This window comes from Canis lupus, chromosome 14 (genome assembly GCF_003254725.2).
Source record: "Canis lupus dingo isolate Sandy chromosome 14, ASM325472v2, whole genome shotgun sequence".
In the NCBI taxonomy this organism is placed as follows: Eukaryota; Metazoa; Chordata; class Mammalia; order Carnivora; family Canidae; genus Canis; species Canis lupus.
Window position 1 is genome coordinate 34,142,102 of NC_064256.1, and position 16,379 is coordinate 34,158,480.

General features: G+C 37.0%; 1 long non-coding RNA gene and 1 pseudogene across 1 annotated transcript in view; both read right to left on the reverse strand.

Annotated features, from left to right (window-relative positions):
* The window catches only part of LOC125752475 (uncharacterized), a 30,366-nt gene extending 23,961 nt beyond the window's left edge, over positions 1–6,405 (reverse strand). Inside the window, exon 1 of the long non-coding RNA XR_007402040.1 lies at positions 6,310–6,405. This is a non-coding gene — a long non-coding RNA (uncharacterized LOC125752475). The remainder of the gene's footprint in view (positions 1–6,309) is intronic.
* A 453-nt stretch (positions 6,406–6,858) lies between these two features.
* On the reverse strand, positions 6,859–8,161 carry LOC112670828 (60S ribosomal protein L6-like; annotated as a pseudogene).
* Between the last annotated feature and the right edge of the window lie 8,218 nt (positions 8,162–16,379).

Genomic DNA, 16,379 nt, shown 5'->3' on the forward strand with positions numbered 1-16,379 from the left:
AGTATGCAGACAGCATTGTTTTACATGGCTTTAAACCTAGAAAGTGGCATTACTGGGTGTTTAAAGCAACCTACAATAGATCATAGGCGTCCTACCAGCACTACCTCTTCTCCATCCACAAGCAATCTTTGTGGTCTCAATAACTTCCTAAAATGCCAACTTTCCTTTTATCCTGACATCAGGTGAACCAATGTGTTTTCTCTTTCCCCTGGGACAAATTTCCTACCCAGCTGCTTCCACTAAGGATGTAGGCAGTTCACTAGCACTGCCTGTAACCACTCTTCTGTCCTGGCCTGGCCTAGTGACACCACCTCAGCTTCCCTTCTGCTTGTCATATGGCCAGATCTCTCCTCAGGTCTGATAGCTCTGCCAAACCATCTAGCCTTTGCTTCTGTGTGGTCTGAGGGAATTGGCACAGAGTGAAGCAGTGAGTTCTGTGACTTCCTGTTGGGTTTTCTTTCAAAATTAGGAAAAAGGGTTAGAAGTAGCCAATAGACATTAATTTTATAAGAAAGTATCCTTCTAAAAAAACCAAAAGGGTGCCTTAAAACTCTGCAAAGTTAAAAGTCTAAACTAATAACTGTTTAGTCATTGATTTATTTGGCGACCCCATATGTTAATAGCTTGAACACCCAGTTTTTTACGAGCTTATTGTTACAGAATTTTTTAGCTATTATGTTTATCTGTTAACATCACAAAGCAATTAACAAATTCATATACTGATTTTGTTTTCCCAGCCTCTCATGTAAAATCTCATTTGAATGTTACAACTATTATGAGTTTGAAAGCATTAGGTAATAGGACATCTTGCCACTTACCACTAGCAATACCAAGAACAAACAGCTTTGAGGGCTAGTTTGGCTGAAATTACAGCAAGAAGAAAATAGAATCCTGGCAGTAGAATACAGCTGGAATAGGCAGTTACTAACAAAGGGCTTCAGGGATGACAAATAGGCAGAAGCCTGTTAAGCAGCCTTGGAAATAGATATAGGTCAGGGACAGGTCAACAACCAGAGTTTTAAAGGGATGCAGAAATTCTAGAGAGTGGATCACGTTGGCCTATGAGGAGGTCTGCCTTCAAAGCAGGAGGCAAATGAACTCATGCCTCCAGACACACACCATTTGGGATAAAACAAAAAGAAGCCATTTACCATGTTTATAGAGTATGCCATTTTTTATGCCTCATTTCTGGTATTTTTTTAATCAGACCCATCCATACTCAACCCATCTCTACAGCTGAGCAAGAAGCAAATTGAGTATCACTGCTTTCCACAGCCTTTTGCTTACTATTAAATGTAAGTCAACGCTCACTATCCAAATTTCACAGCTAGAGTTGGATCTGTTAAGGGCTAGACTTCCCTAATACTTGGTTACTCCTTCTGTCTTAGCATAGGTTTCTGGGGTTTACCTTGCCTGCCTGCCTCGGCCTGTTATTTTCCAGATCCTCTGTGTCTAACTAGAGCTCTATTTCTGGTTTTGCCTATTGAATCAAGCCCTATAGCCATGCACATATTACAATTACTTTTAGCTTCTACTCTCTAACCTCTCAAGAGACTACAATGGGATGGCTTGAGGGGAAGATAGCATTGCCATGAACATTATCAAGGAATGTCATATATAAATACGCAACACGCAGGTCCCTTTAAGACTGAGCAGATATAAACTCTAGGAGATTCCACAAGTGAAGTTCCCAAAGTGCTCCACAGACTATACTGTGGACATCAGCATTTCCTCACTTTGTTTCCTACAAGCTCATATGTAACCTGTAAGAAGATATTAATCTCCATTTTAAAACTTAGGCCTCAGATATCCTGGCACACAGTGGATAAATGCCAAGAAGAAATGAAAGACACCAGTTATAGAATGCCTTAATAGCTTTTGGCTAATTTTCCATATTTCCATTTTCAGGAGTCTTGTTCAAAGGCAAATTCTATCCTAAAAAAATCTGACCCACCTTCATAGCCGTCTTTCTTGTAGGAAAGATATGAATTCAGCAAGTATACATTCACATATCAAAAATACAATTTAGTTTTATAAAGAATATTCTATACTCTAAAAGCCTCCTTACCACAGAAGTCAGAATACATATATTTATCTCATATTTAGGATTCTCTCATGGTTTTAAATTATTTCTCTTCTCCTTCCAAATACAGTATCTGGGTACAGAATGAAACTGACATGGGGAATGAACATCCAAGTCTCTAGGTGATATATCATCACATCCTTCTTGGTTTCTGAGTTGACCTCTGTTGTGGCTGCTTCCCTAATGATGTAAAATCACATGGCCACTTACTATCTTTTTGAGTTTAGATGGTCCTGCTCGATTTTTAGAGGGCATCCAATTACCATTGCTGATGTCCATGGACTTCACCCTAGCCTCCAGTCACAAGGATCTTACACCTTCCATTAATATGGTTACAAGAATCCTCCTAATGATCACTAGGGTATTAGCTCTTATAGAGACCTATGATTTTTTTATTTGCTTCCTCCACAACACCAAAATGAGACTTCATTCAGGCCCACCCTCTTTAATTCCTCCTTCAGCTATTGCTTCAGCTATTTATTACATAAATGCTCCTGATATTTCAAATGCATGGAACGTTGTGAAACTTTCCATTTTCTCAGGCCATGCCCAAGAAAGTAAAGCTTATAAGCTCCAGTGGTCTTTAGAATGCCTAAACCTACTTAGATATTATTTATTCCTTCTTTGGGATTTGCCCTTAAGGGGAAAATCAGAATAATAGGGCCTGATTTTGGTTGTTGTTGTTGTTGTTGTTGTTGTTGTTGTTGTTCTTCTTCTTCTTCTTCTTCTTCTTCTTCTTCTTCTAATTTTTTTTTTTTTTGGTCTCTCCCAGGCCCCATCTCTCAATAATCAGACAGGTATTACATCCTTTTCCTCCTATTCCTTAGTTCCATCCTGTAAATTGCCTGATCCTCTTCAAGTTGAATGTTTGTTTTGGAGTTTGGAGAATATCATCCCTTTCTCAAAGCAAGCCAGCATTTGCAATAATCAAAAGTGCTTGCTGTCAGACTATAGAAAAAAATTCCATTATTAAATTCAAAGTCAATGCATTCCTAATTGCAACTAGGTCGTTATTTTCCTCATGATGCAATGTATTTTATTGATCCAGTGGTTTGGAGAGCTGGATAACTGGAAAGTAGGGATGGCTGGGATGTAGAACACACTGATTTGATGTCTGAAAATCAATATCAGTGTAATTTCTCCTATCTTCCCATTTAACTCTCTATGGCATATATTTCCCACCATATAAGTACAATCACTGGACATCCTTGCCCCTTGGGGTAGGACAAAAAATCAAACTCCAGCCTCCTCCTCAGATTACTTCTCTGTAAATGACAGAGATCCAGATAACAGCCTCTTTCTCACTAACGTATGTGACCTTGTCTATTAAAGAGCACAGTTTAATAACTCCTTAATTGGGCAAAAACCACAAAAATAATTAACATATAATACATACATTTTTAAAGCACACATATGGAAGGGTTATTCTGCTACACAAGATAGACTAAAATTAAAATGAAGCCCATACTTGAATAATAGGCATATGAAATGACAGTCTTAACTCTTTCTAGAAAAAGAAAAATGCACTAATATGGGCAAACTTGCAAGGAACAGAATTCCACCTTTCCACTGTCAAAATCAATTAGGTTTTAGAGTTGCCCCAATGTTTAGTCCTGAAGTGTGTTATCTGATAACCCTGTCTAATCTAAAGGAAAACCCAAGACTACTATTTACTGAATGCCTGCTAAGTACCCCTGGATGAATCTATGGTATTTCATTTAGTTCTTACAACAACCCTGCTGAGTGGGCAAAGCTTCATTTTTAAAGATGAAGAGATAAAGTTCTCAGTCACAAGCAGAGCTACAATTTGACTCATTTCTGATGGATGCCAAATGCTGTTAAGGTGGGATTGAAGCAAGTTCATTGAATTGCTCCAAAATCTTTCTGTGGGGGCTGAGGATAAAAACACATGCCACCACCTCCAAATATAGTGTCAATAAAAGTTATACTTTCACCTCTAAACTTATTCTTTATATTCAGCTTTCAGTTCTTGTTACTAGAGATTTAGTATTGGTTGACTCCCATTCAAGACAACTGAGACTTCAGTCAGGTCATTAGTGAATAGACAGGCTTATATTAAAAAAGATGACTCATTAAAGAAAGTGCCTCAGCCAGATTTGAATGGGCACTGACTGGAAAGAAGCAGAAATAACTGGTTAAAAAAAAAAAAAAAAGGAAGAGGGGGGACACTCAGAAGTGATCTCTCCTTTTGGTCCTTCCTACTCAGAGTTGCATGCAATTATATATCTCTGTGCCCTACTTCTCTCAAATTCATTTTATTTTTTTTAAAGATTTTATTTATTTATTCATGAGACACACAGAAAGAGAGAGAAAGAGGCAGAGACACAGGCAGATGGAGAAGCAGGCTCCATGCCAGGATCCCGATGTGGGACTCGATCCCGGGACTCCAGGATCATGCCCTGGGCCAAAGGCAGGTGCCAAACCGCTGAGCCATGAGCCACCCAGGGATCCCCCTCAAATTCATTTTATATACACGTAGTAGTTTTAGCAGTTTTTAGAATTGGCTTGATGTTTATGTTTTTAAGTGATTTAAAAAGGTAGCACTAGGAAATGTTGCTCTGCGGCATGCTACTATTGAAGATCCAATAGGGAGCAAGGATAATATCTAAGTTTTTTTTATGTTTTGCTGTATTTATTTTATTGAATCCTATAATATCCCCTCAGGATGGTGAAGGTCAGGTTTTATTATTTTCATTTACAAGCCGGAGGTAGACTTAAGCTTAGTTAGGTGTTGAACATACAAAATATATATGACTTAGGCTTCTATCCAGGATAAAATACACTAAACCAGCATTTTCAAAGAATTACCCATGGATTCCAAGAGGACACTTTTGTAAAAACAGTTTCTTAGTAAAATGTATTTAAGTAATCTCCCATACTGAATGTGCCTTCAAAGATAAACAGTGCACACATTAAAGTTTCTGTGAAATCTTGCAATTAAAGGTACTAACAAAAATACTTTAACTCAGCTTCATTTTCTATAGTACTGTGTGTTTGTTTAGTAGTATTTGTTTATATTAACAAAACATATTTTGGAAAATGCTCCATTAAACCATACCAACTTTCTTTTACCTTTTATTATAGTATAAGTGAAAAAAACCACTTGTTTCAGTAAAGGAGGGCACATCTAAATTATCACCAAGAAAAAAGAGAGGAAGAGAGAATGGAGGGAGAGGCCCTTGAAGCCTGCCAATAGCAACATGAACCATGAGTGAGTTTGAAAGCCACCAAAATATTCCAAGCAACCCTTGAGATGATTGCAGTTCCAAAAGACATTTGATTACAGCCTTGTGAGAAACTCCAAACCAGAGACACTCAGCTAGGGTGAACCCAGGTCCTAGATCCTTAGGAGTCAAAATAGTCAATGTTTGTAGTTTTAAGCTGCTACATTTTAGGGTAACTTATTATACATTCATAGAAAACTAATAAAAACGTCTAAAGTAAAAGACTAAAAAATAAATATGAAATAATTCTGGGGACAGCTGGATACATACATGGAAGAATATATTGGAAATAATTGATCTAATATTTATTGAATGAAGGAATCCAAACTTGGATATTCATAAAAGTTCTTACATGTTTATTTTGGATTAAATAAAACCACAACTGATCTTTATACTATACATACCCTCTTGCTTTTATCCTTTCGTTTATTTCAACCTGAGAAATAGGTTATTACTACGAACTTCTACTTAAACATTTTCTGAATTTTTATGTGAAATGCAGGATTGGGAGGCTCAGCTGGCTGAGCTTCTAACTCTTGATTCTGGCTCAGGTCATGATCTCAGAGTCCTGCGATCAAGCCCCACATCAGGCCCTGCAATGAGTGCAGAGTCTACTCATCCCACTGCCTCTGCTCCTCCTCCTTCCCCCTCTCTCCAATAAATAAATAAAATCTTTTAAAAAAAGAAATGCAGGGGATCCCTGGGTGGCGCAGCGGTTTGGCGCCTGCCTTTGGCCCAGGGCGCGATCCTGGAGACCCGGGATCGAATCCCACGTCGGGCTCCCGGTGCATGGAGCCTGCTTCTCCCTCTGCCCGTGTCTCTGCCTCTCTCTCTCTCTCTCTCTCTGTGACTATCATAAAAATTAAAAAAAAAAAAGAATCTCTGCCTCGCCCTCCCCTTAAAAAAAAAAAAAAAGAAAAGAAATGCAGGATTGAGAGACACAGAAGATACAGCTAACAGGGTGTACAGCTACTTACTCACATTTCACACCACTTATGCTCTTCTCCCACTGTCATAGCTGTTTCTATAGAATGATGAGAACATCTCCCAGGAAGGCATTTATGGAATCAGTATACCTGGGACCTGTGGTACAAGAGGGAAAGTGGGGAATCCATTTAAGGAAACAGGGCATACCATCTTTTCCATAAGTGGTAACCATGAAATGTACTGTTGATTAAAAGATTTCTCACATGTTTGTCTAAACTATCAAGTTCTTGAGCTACAAAGGCATTCCACCTAACTGCTTTTCCTAGAGCTCCTTTCTTATTCCAGTGGAGAGAGAAGAATGAATCTGCTGAATACTACCATCTATACTTCAGTGTTGTTGTTTTAAGATTGTATTTATTTATTTGTGGGGGGTTGGGGGGGCAGGGTTGGAGAAACAGACTCCCTGCTGAGCAGGGAGCTTGATGCAGGGCTTGATTCCAGGACCCTGGGATCATGACCTGAGCTGAAGGTAGATGCGTAACCGACTGAGCCCCCCAGGTGCCCCTGGTTTTGTTTTGTTTTATTTTGTTTTTAATGTAACAGTTATTTAATTAGTTTTTTGTAAGAAATTTGGAACATCAATTTGTGAAGGTAAATTCCATTTGTGAGAGAAACCACAGAGCAGAGGTAACCATGGAGCTGAGGAACAGCCTTTATTTTTTGCAGAATTTGTGAGTCCATAGCTTTTTGCTCAACCCTGTGCTGGTGTTGCTCTTTCTCTGGGTCAAACATTTCACTTCCTGGTGTCTGAGCTTTCAAAGCTTCTTCTTCCTAAAGTAAGGATCAGTGAGATGTTCAGGGATTTTCACACTACTGATAGCAATTTTGGTGGAGGTGGCAATGATAAATTGCCGGTATGTTCTGCACAGAGAAACTCAATTGAATATCAGAGGCACAGTCACAAGTAGCAAGCCACTGCTCAGCTGCTTCAGGAAACCATCCTCTTGCTTCTGTTGTGCCCACTGAGAATGATCAGAATGCTGTTGAGAGTGGAACTAGCTCAAAGTTTTCTCACATGCTAACTGAAGAGATATTTGCCGCAGCTCAACACCTTTCAAGACACATCTTCATAAAGTAACATCTAGGCATTTTGCAAAGTTTAACTACTGAACCACCATGCTTATCACCACCAACTGGAAGGAGTGCCCAAATAAATGGATGCTTTAGATAACACAGGAAAGAGAGGCAATACTAACATAATTTAAATAACATTCCAAACTGTATTCCAAAATTGCATGACATAAAGTTTAGAAGAATTTCTGGTTCAAGTTAAAAAAGAAAAGATATACAAAAAAGGAAAAGACCAACATCAGAATTTCCACCACTAGAAGCAAAGAGATTCCTGCCGAAAATTCCTACTTTATTATTATTATTATTATTATTATTATTATTATTTTCAATCTCATCGTCTAATGTTTATTTATTTCATCATTTTCACAATGTATTATGGATGATACAAAGTAAGTCTGTGTAATAACAGGGAAGATGGGATCTATTTTATACTTATAATAATAATGCACAATCAGACGGGTTGTCTTTGTTGGTCAAGTCAAACATTTAGCAAATGGAAGAACTACGTTAGCATCCATGTCTCCTAATGCTTAAAATTACACTAAGTTGATAAGAGCTATGCTAATAGTTGAGTGATTTATGGGATGGAAGGGATCATTTTAATTTAATGCCACTATTAAGTAATTGTAACATGGGGGGAATAAAAAGTAAGGTGGAATGAGACAAATTTTCTGAAGAAAGAATTAATGTTAAAGGAAAGAAGAAAAGATTTCAAGAATTATCTGTATAGTGCTGATTCAAACAGATCCACTTTTCCAATATCTCTCCTGTCCATTGGTCCGCAAAGTGCTGGTAGCAGGTAACAAAAAAAAAAAACTTGATAAAAAGACTTTATTCAGTATGGGCTGGTTCATAGAATGAGGGGATACAAAAGGCCCCCAAAGGAAGAAAGATATTACTAATTCAAGGATTTCAATGAATCATTCTGAATTATTTCTCTAATCAGAGCAATGAATGAACTGTCTAATCTATGAGTAAAAATTAGGTGGCTAAATATTCCAGGATTACAAATAGCCAAGTTATCTAATTTCCTTGAATAATTACTTATTCATTTATTCAATTTCCAACTAACTGAATAATCATTATCTAGAGAGATTATAAAAATAAAAATTCTAAATTTTGATATTGTACTATGGTTATGCAAGATGTTACCATTGGGAGAAACTGGCTGAAGGGTACAACATGGCACTCACTTAACATTTTTTTTTTGCAACTTGTAAACTTACAATAATTTCAAAATAAAAAGTTAATGGTGGACATAGATAAGAGAGAGAGAGAGGATAAACAGATATTCCAGGCTTCACCCTAAAAGACTCTTATTCAGTAACTTTGGAGTGGGATCCAATAATCTATATCTTTTTAATCAGCACTTTGTACAATGTACTGCTATATTTGGCAAACACTGAATTCCACAATACAATACTTTTATAGAAGTTAGAGAAAGTTTTCAGATAATTTATTTTTGATAAAGTGTTATTTAATTGCTATGACATTTCTGGGAGTGGTAGGACCTAGGAGAACACTAAGTATCTATTCATCTCCTATCCCATACTGACTTCTACCTAGGAATGACTGAATACATTTGCCCCTGTCTCCCAGTCTTCTACTCACCTCCGTGTCTTATCTCTATCCTGGATGTCATCAGGTGTTTTTTTTTTTTTAATAAAGATTTTTATTTATTTAATCATGAGAGACAGAGAGAAAGAAAGGCAGAGACATAGACAGAGGTAGAAGCAGGCTCTACACAGGGACGCTGATGTGGGACTCGATTCTGGGACTCCGGGAACACGCTCTGAGCCGAAGGCAGACACTCAACCACTGAGCCACCCAGGCATCCCTGTCATCAGTTTTTATAGAGAATCAACACCTTGGCCTCACAGCCTCTGAATGTCCTCAAAATTAACAACTTCATTATTACAAAGTGGTCTATATAAGTTGTCTGGAATGAAAGTGAATAACCTAAATATTGCTTTCCATAGTCCATTGTGAAGTCCAACTTCACAGCCTTTTGAGCCTATGGACTTTAGCTTCTGGGGCTAAAGAAGTCTGTAGTAAACCTTCATGCAAAGTTTCCAAGGTCCCTAATAACAAAGGTTTACATGTCCAGGTTAATACTCCATTCTAGACTGTGTTAGAACCAATGGAAAATGTCATTTAGGGCTAGAAGTTACCATATTAAAATGTAAATATCTATTTGGGGAAAACACTAAACTCTTGTCAACTAGGCAAGCAGTTTAGTATGGGAGAAAAATGATTAGAAATGCAGGTTTATGGATCCTGGCTCTCTCAGGATTGATTCAGTAAGTCTAGAAAGGATCCAGGAATCTATATTTTGACACATTGTCTACTTAAAATATTCAAAGAGATTTTCACTTAAATGTTTAAATGCAGATAAATTAGATGCTTACCTAGAATAGATGCCAGATGTAAGTAGCATCTGGCACTGACAAATAAACAAAACAAAGTATGAAAGTTGTCCTTTGGATATTAGATTTCTGAAGAGGTACCAAATTACGGAGTCTATAGGGGATAAAGTGAGGAACTGCAAAGGAGACAGCTTAAACAGGAAAAGAAAAGAAGAATCAAGAAAACTTTAGTTTATGTACCAATGTTCCTTGGGATTGGCTTTGCTTCTGGGTGGGACTGGCATGTAGGTAGAGTTTTGGGAAACATTCATCTCCTCCGACTACAAGATTAAGATCGTCTTTGCTTTATACATAGATGAACCAAGAAAGGAGGGGAAAAGTCAGAAAATTCTAATGGAATTATATAAATAAGTCTGGCTAATATTTGAAAGAACTAAGATATAAATAGAACTCAAGCAAGATTTTCAACACTAAAGACCAAAACTAGGAAGCTTCTCTGATGTCCTTGTTTTCTCTAGGAGGCTGAGAGAACTGAGTGTTTTCTCTGCCCCACTGTTATTGTTAACAAGAATTCCCAGAGGTAGTCTCGTACACAAAAGGGATCATGTTCAGAAGTAGAAAATGATTCAGTAATTTCATTTTAAGGCTTACCCAAAAGTCTATTCAAGCCCTGGGCTCTTTATGCTTATAAAAATTGATTTGCCTATCAGATAAAATGTTTGTTCTTACTTCTCTGCTGTATTAGCTAAGTTCCAATCAGAAGAGAGAAACCACACAGCAATTTAAACAGTAAAATTTGGTATAAAGATATAGGACCCGAGGATTGGAGTAAAGAACTGACTCAAATTGGGGGGCAGGGGCTCTAAGTGATACACAAAAGAAGGTTACTGAGGGACAGTATTCAAAGGAACAAACTTAGAAAAAAAGAATACTCCCCAGGGCTAGGACTCGGATCTCATTGGAAAGTGTATCATCAAAGCCCATAGTATATTGGAAAAATTCACTGGGTTGTTCCAGGCCAGAGTCTCCAGGCCAACTGAGAATTCTCTATCAGGAAACTGATAAAAGTCACCGAGAAGCTATCTGTTTAGATTGTTATTGACTTGCTGGAAAGCCAGCTTAGGCACCATCCCAACTCATGGAAAACCACCTGGAAGCTGCAGGGGTGTAGGAGGGAGGTACAGTTGATTTACTAGAAAATGAGCTGGTTAATCCATAGAACTTGTTAGCTGTCCTCAGGAGTACCATTGAAATTACTGCTGGAAATCATTCAAGGTAGAGTTTGTGCTGAGGTAAGCTGGGGACATGCCACCTGCTGCTTTATGCAAGAACACTGCTAAAATAAAGCCATTCACTCTCCAAGAGTTCAACTAAATGGGCACACCTCACATAATTAGGAGGAAGAAACCTCTCTCCTCCAGGGTCCCTCCAACATTCTACACTGACAGTGCTTAACAAGGCCCAACTTTGTTATCACAGAATAGGAAAAAAGGGTAAGTTTGGAACGGAGAAGTAATAAATTGATAGCTTGGCACATCTGCCTACTAACTAAATCTATTTCTTTTCTAAAAGACAGTTTTCAAATATATATTCTACTATACATACTCAACATATGGGAAAAATATCATTTTCTTGAGAACTAGGTAAAAAAAATGCTATCTGAATAAGCAAAAGTCAACTTTCATACTTACTCTTGTTTGTCAAAGTTTCCAGCTTTTAGCTTGGGCAAATATCAGTACTATCAGAAAATAAATTCTGATTCTTTCTAATTTTGAGAACGAGAGGCTTAGAAGCTCATGCTACCCATAGATGATATCAGTATATAGTCATTTGGTAAACGATAGGTCCATTTGTCCTCAACTCATTCTTTCCTCTCACTCTTTTTATAACTTTCCATCATTAGAGTTATTTCTTGGATTAATTAGCTACTTATAGAAAGCACTTTTAAAGAAATACAGATGTAATTCTAAAAAGAATTATACACTAAGTAACATCCATTAATACACTAGCAGAGGCAAATAACAAGGGACTGGTATACTTTGATGGCAACAGAAGAAAAGTTTTTTTGTTTTTTGTTTTTTTGTTTGTTTGTTTTTTTAATGTAGAATAGAAGCCAGCAATCTTTTTCTCTAAAGGGCCAAAGAGTAAATATTTTAGGCTTCATAGGCTGTGCAGTCTCTACTGCAACTGCCCTTGTAGCATGAAAGCATTCATCAGCAATATGCTTCAGTGGAAGTTTATTTAGAAAAACAGGCAGCAGGCAAGATTTGGCCTGAGTGATATAATTTGCCAACCCCTGATGCAGAGAAACAGGAAAAATGAGTGAGGAGGACACTGTAAAGGAGAAATGTATAAGTAGCATAATAACCTTTGACATCTGAAGATATGAAGGCTGTACAAATAGTAAGTCTTCACTCACTACTCAGTTTTGAGATGTTAAGAAAGATGTAGCAGAGAAAGCATGGAATATGGAGTTAGACCAAACTGAGACCGCTGCCTACAAACTAAGCCTCAGTTTTCTCATTTGTACAATTAAAGATGATGTGAAATAGAGAAAAAATAATATTTCATCACCGAATTTTTCTTTAGAAACAAATATAAAGCTGTTTTGTAGGTGTTCAGTAGCTATCTTATACTTCATGGCTCTCATCCTTTATTAAGGGGCTTGGATTCGTTGAGTTGTAAGATCCTTTTCAATATTTAAGTCAATATACCATGAATGAACATCAGATTTTTGGAACTGTTAGCATGGGATGTATATTGTGATTTAACCTTGCAAGGAGGGCCTTTTGCTTTTTCTAGTAAAATAATCACATGAGAAAAAATAATAATAATAAAAAAAATAAAATAATCACATGAGGAAAGAGCCATGTCCTTCTACTGAACTGTCTAAACAGTGGTTCTCCACAGGGAGAGGGGGAACAAGGTTTATTGCTCCCTTGAGTATGATTTTTTTATATCTTCAAGGTTGGGAAACCTACTGGCATTTAGTAGGCAGGAACCAGGGATGCTAGACTTCCTGGAATGCATGGGACTAGTCACATATGATGAATATTCATTCTGTGTTCTATATGGATTTATATTTTCCCACTAGACATTCATGTGAATTTAAAACTTGTTTATAATTTTCTGAGCCAAGAATCTAATCCATTTTACATATAAATGCAAGGCATTTTTGAACTGTTTTAATATACATTGAGTTTTCTAGAAGTGCAAATATCATGTAAACTGATGGAATATTGTACTTTGTTTCCATTAGTACTTTTCCAAGAATAAAATAAATCAATTTCAAGAAAAGCACATCATTGATGTCAATGCTTCTCATGACATTTTAGCCATAAGTATAATGCACTTGGATTAGTCTTCAGTCATACTCACAGGGTTTCTGTATGTGGAAACCTCTGACTTATCACATTTTGTTTTCTGGTATAGTTTTGTCCTCATATTTGCTTTAAAATATTCACAATTTTATTAGAAAACAACTTTTCATTTATTTCTACTTTATTAAAGCAAGATATTAATGCTTTAGTAATTATGTGTTCAAATAGGTCATATTATTTATACATTTATTTTCAGGTTACTAGAGAAGATGTTGATAGATACTATTAGAAGACAGCCTCACTTCTGATAAAATTGAGAACTCCTCCACAAAATACCCTAAGTAATCACTGTCCTAGATTCTTTTTTGTTAATGATCAGTGAACAAAGGATACAATGTGACTTTGTTTCAAGTTCCCTAGAGCAGATGGATTCTCATTAAATGTCTTACATTTGCAGATGTCTCCACATTATTAGGAAAATGTAACTTCAAATAAAACATTTCCTAAAGCCATGTGATTGAGGGTCGCCTGGGTGGCTCAGCTGTTGAGCATCTATCTGCCTTTGGCTCAGGGCGTGATCCTGGAGTCCAGGGATCGAGTTCCACATTGGGCTTCCTGCATGGAGCCTGCTTCTCCCTCTGCCTGTGTCTCTGCCTCTCTCTCTGTGTATGTCTCTCTTGAATAAATAAAATATTTTTTAAAATTTTTAAAAATAAAACCATGTGATTGAAAGAGAGGATTCTACTACTATCTCCCTAATTTGTAGAAAGACGATTACTGCCTTTCTGGCAATGAACAATATAAGACTTTCTCCTGATGTCCTTACATTTACTTTTCTCTTAATTAAATATCTGAGACTCAGAAAAAACAGTTGTACAGCAAGAAACAGCTGACATTGTCCTATCAGGTGTTCCTGGAGAAACGTTTAGTTGTCTATAGTGATTATTATTGGCACTATTAACAATTTTGCCTCTTCAGTGTTGAATTTGTAGACCTACAGCTTTTCTGGTTGATTTTTTTAATAGTAATTTTTCAGCTAAGGTCCCTACCAGTGCCTGTGCAAAAACAGAAACCTAAGCAAAATTTCTTCAATGGTCCTCTTTAGTTTCTATCTGAAACAGAGAGAAAGGAGCTCTTCAATCTGCTAGAGAAGAAGATCCAAGATTTCTTGTGGCCAAAAAAAGCACCCAAAGTTTCTTTCTTGAAAAAAAAAAGGAAAATAAATATAAATTATTTCTATCCACTAAAAATGGCCAAATATACTTTAAAAAGTTCATAAAGACAGGTATATAGGATTTAAAATGAGAGCTTTTAAATTTATGCTCTTCATTTCCTTCATAGATGAATGCTGGTTTTTCCAGAGAGCTTCTATAATGCTTTGCTTATGGTATCTCTTTGATGCCACTTGAAATGATTTAGACTGACTTTAGAAATGTCTTCTTGCTATGTACTTGGCCTTTTCTTAAATTGTAGTCAAGAATAAAAGTGAATAGACATTCCTTCCATTTCAGGTAAACTACCAGATCAGGTTCCATATTGAAATCTATAAGGGAGATTTCTGCTTCATCCCTTGTCTTCCTTGATACAGATTAAGTGATCAATTCTCTAGGTTGTTTTTGACTTTTTTGTTTTTATAATTAAGATAGTTCTTAAATGTAACAATCTGTGTTAACTATTTCTATTTTATTTTATTAGCATCTAGAGCATTGAATTTACCATAGCAAATATAATCCTTAGCTTTTGAAAACATTTGCCAAAAGATATACACTTGTTTTTTATTGATATGCAATTTTCATTGCTGTTTGGCAATATTTCTCCGCATGTCAAACAACTTGTTTTCCATATTTGGTGTAAACATTTTCTAAAGATATAGAGCAAAGTCATCATTTAATTAAACTAAGTCTCCCCTTCCCAGGTTTTCAAGTAAGAGGATAGACTACAACACTATCTAAAATCATACCCAGTGCTACTGAGATTCAGTCAGGTCTTGAGCACTTCTGATGACTAGGGGCTTTATGACAGTTTTGGTTCAGAGGGAGATAAAAACTGTTAACCTCTGATAGAGGATACAGGGGATTAGAACGGAGATAACTACAAGATCTTTCCTTCATTTTTGGTCCTCTCTCCCAAGTCAGATATTTTGGATGCCTGAATCTTACTGAGAAAAAGAGGTGGAAACCAAGGCTGAAGGAGTTATTGTAGGACTTGGTGACATTGTGGGGGCTTCTTTATTCAAGTTATGGCACAGAGTGGGGAAAAAGGGCCTTTAAAATCTCTATGTGGGGCAGCCTGGGTGGCTCAGTGGTTTAGTGCCACCTTCGGTCCAGGGTGTGATCCTGGAGTCCCAGGATCGAGTCCCACATCGGGCTTCCTGCATGGAGTCTGTTTCTCCCTCTGCCTGTGTCTCTGCCTCTCTCTCTCTCATGTCTCTCACAAATAAATAATTAAAATCTTTAGAAAAAAATTTTTAAAATAAAAAAATAAAATAACATAAAATCTCCATGTGACTCTGGTGTGGTTAAGTTAATCAAGAGTGTAACTCCAAAAAAAAAAAAAAAAAAGAGTGTAACTCCAGTTAATGAAGGATAGCTCTACCTGCTTTCAAGCTGAAAAGAAAGCATCAAGAGACAACCAGCTCCTTGATGTACTGGGCTCCACCAGTGGGGACTCTGGAGAAGTACCATCTTTAAGAAGTATCTTGTGAGGGGACACAACTCAACAACAGTAGAAAAAATGTGAATTTGTATGTGCCATCCTGGGAATTCCAAGAAATGATTAGATGAAGTTCAGAGGGTGGCTGGGCTTCTGCATTATTCACAGAGGAACAAAAGCCACTTGTCTCTTACAATTAAGATGACTCTCTCTCTAGCCAAAGCTGAAAAAGTTCTCATGGCTTCACATACCATTCTAAAGTCACATCCAAGTCACTATTCAAGACCAATCTTTTGAGTTCAGACCATGTTTCCAACTTCCTGCTTGACGCCCCTCGCTATCACAAGTATTTCACAGATACCTCAAATTCAGTATGACCAACATAAGACTTATTGTATTTCTCCAAAATAGAATTTTGTATTTAGAATTTTGTATTTCTCCTGATTATCTTCCATATCTCAGGGAGTACCATAATGACCCTGCCCAATAATTCTCAACTTTGAATATTAAATATTAGAGTCAATTTAGTTTTTAAAAAACTAAAGTCTGAGCCCCATCCAAACTAAGTTAAAATCTCTAGAAGTGGGGCCCAGGTATGGCCTCTTTTTAAAAGCTTCCAGGTGATAATATGTAAGTTGGAGAACCATTACTCATC